Source organism: Bacillus rossius, chromosome 14, assembly GCF_032445375.1.
Source record: "Bacillus rossius redtenbacheri isolate Brsri chromosome 14, Brsri_v3, whole genome shotgun sequence".
NCBI lineage: Eukaryota > Metazoa > Arthropoda > Insecta > Phasmatodea > Bacillidae > Bacillus > Bacillus rossius.
The window spans coordinates 29,361,604-29,364,605 of NC_086341.1; the positions used below are offsets into that span (position 1 = coordinate 29,361,604).

General features: G+C 34.2%; 1 non-coding gene across 1 annotated transcript; it reads left to right on the forward strand.

Annotated features, from left to right (window-relative positions):
• Nucleotides 1-2,595: 2,595 nt before the first annotated feature.
• Trnan-guu (transfer RNA asparagine (anticodon GUU)) lies at nt 2,596-2,669 on the forward strand. Its single transcript has one exon. It is a non-coding gene; the product is annotated as a tRNA-Asn (tRNA).
• The last annotated feature ends 333 nt before the right edge of the window (nt 2,670-3,002 follow it).

The window sequence follows — 3,002 nt, forward strand, 5'->3', positions numbered from 1 at the left end:
CGGAGGATCACCATAAAATATATATGAAAACACGCGCGCACAACTCCTCGCGCTCTCTCGCTCCGCCATCTTTCGTCTCCTGCGGTGAGTCATCCGACTGGAAACTATGTCACACGCGACAAGGCGCGATTACCCTAGCTGCAAGTCACGCATTGATTGGCTGTTGAGTTTTATTTATTTATCGTCTTTATTGGTGGCAAAGTTAAGGCTACACGCCTTTTCTTACACTTGACCACATTAAACATTACATTTATCTATATCAACATTGCTTATTAAATATAAAATAATAAAGCATAGCAAAATAATATATTATATAAAACAGAATTGAATGTAAACAAAAAATATAAAGATATAAGATAAAAAGAAAACTTATTTGTATTTAACTCGAGATTGGCATACACACTCGCTGAAATGTAATTAAAGGTTAAGACTCATCTGTTGCCAATATTATATACCATACTCATACAAATTCACACACACATTCTTACATTAGGTAATCCGCCAATCATGCTGAGTAGGTGTTCCAATGAAGGTAGCTAGGTTATCAGACTGCCTTGTTGCCTGGTTCAGTTCGTTCCAGGCTGCAGGAGATCCTGATAAGCTTGTGGATGAGTTTATGTGGAAACGCATTCAATTCTAGCAAACAAAGCTCTGGTGAAAATAGTCAATTTTTATACACGAATACGAACAATAATTTACATAATTTATTTTTCAGTTTACACAATTTTTTTTGTAGTTTCTACCAGCGTATGAGCGTGTAGATATTGAAACTTATTTACAAACCTGTTTATATAATAATTTTTACTTAATCTCTTGATACAAATTTTTAAAAAAAATGTGAGTGAGTCTTTGAGTACTCGCCGGAGTAGGTATGCAATTTTGCATCAATGTTTTCTTATGACGTTATCAGACTACCACCTTTTTTTTTTGGAATGAAACCTTTTTAAAAGTCAGTAAAGTAATATCAGAACCATAGAGTAACAGAAGTGAGAAGGTGGCGTAGTTAACGTGTGTAACGTATTAAACGAATATTGATCAATAGCGCGGAGTTTAAAATAAATGAGTTTTATTTTAAAAATCTTTACAGCCAGTTACAGATGGCAGCAACGGCGCTGATTTAGTATACGGTAAATATGTAGTTGAGCGGTATTTGCGAAAAAAATGTTAAAAATCCGAAAATACCTTTATTAGACGCTCTTCAACTTCCTCTTTTCATTAAAAGCGGCTGAGGTAATAAATTCCAAATACTTTAGGAGATATCGAATTTTTAAATTTCATCATATGTAGTTGAGCGGTATTTGCGAAAAAAAAATGTTAAAAGTCCGAAAATACCTTTATTAGATGCTCTTCAACTTCCTCTTTTCATTAAAAGCGGCGGAGATAAGAAATTCCAAATACTTTAGGAGATATTGCCGTTCTTATTTTGCATACAAGACCTGTGTTTATCATTCGACCGTCGCCATTTTTTATTTTGCCGTGTGTTTGTGAATGCCTAATTAATGAAAATGGTCGATTAGGTCAGGTCAGTTACATTATAAATACTTTGAAACTAAGCGTACATTAGAAATAATATGAAATTATTTCAATGGTTCTTTAGTTTTAAAGTATTTATAATGTAACTGACCTGACCTAACAAACCGGGACAAAGGATGAACAGAAACAATTCACGTAAAATGTTTTTGTTACTTATTACTTGCGCAACAATAAAAAATAAGACTTCAAAATTAGAAACGTTAAAAACTCGCCTAAGTTGGAGGCGGTAATTAAACACCGTTTTAAACAATAAATGAAGTAAATAATCACGTATTGATTAATTTGAATTCTGGCCTATCACGAACAATCACGTGACATCATTATCTAATAAAAAAATAGATGCTCGTAAACAAGAAACAATGGTGAAAGCCACATGAACGCACTGCTATAATTGTGATGAAATTCAAAAATTCGATATCTCCTAAAGAATTTGGAATTTCTTATCTCCGCCGCTTTTAATGAAAAGAGAAAGTTGAAGAGCATCTAATAAAGGTATTTTCGGATTTTTAACATTTTTTTTCGCAAATACCGCTCAACTACATACATGATGAAATTTAAATATTCGTTATCTCCTAAAGTATTTGGAATTTATTACCTCCGCCGCTTTTTTTTGAAAAGAGGAAGTTAAAGAGCATAGAATAAAAGTATTTTCGGATTCTTAACATTTTTTTTCGCAAATACCGCCCAACTACATATTTACCCTCAACTCTTTACTCTCAACTCTAAGGTTGGATACGGTGTTAGCATGAGAATTGTGACAACTTGTGTAGATATTTACAGTAGAGTTGTGTATATCATATTTTAGCTACTATAAACTCATTAATTCATTCTTATATTCCAATGAGACATGACCAGACACATTCAATGTATTTCTACGAGTGTTTCAAATATTAGAGTACCATAGCCCTCTTGTCTGTGAAGTTTCACTTCGAACGCGCGTGGCGGCCACGCACCCCGTTCATTTTAATCACTGCGTCTCTTCCCGCTATAAATTCTATATATTTGACCATGAATAAGTAAACATATATTATTCCGTTCTTATCGCTTTATTACAGCATCGGAGCCTCCGTGGCGCAATCGGCTAGCGCGTTCGGCTGTTAACCGAAAGGTTGGTGGTTCGAGCCCACCCGGGGGCGCATTCATTTTTAATCACGAGGTTCATGATATAAGTTTCTAATAATATTTATATCTGATGACCTGCTAATGCCACAAGTATTACTAATTTGCCAGTATGTATTTGTAATTTAAAATTTTCTTAAAAAAATGGAAATTTCCCTCTCTTTTACCCTGTAGAAAAACTTTTATTTAATATTAGTTATTTATGATAGATGAGTGCGAAATTCAGCGTGAGCAATCAAAACTCTAACGAAAATAACGAACTTAAAAAATATATAATAAAAATGGCTACTCTTTAACCTGAGGCAGGGTCTGCATGGATGGAATGGGGCCGACACTCACAGGAGCCGGCT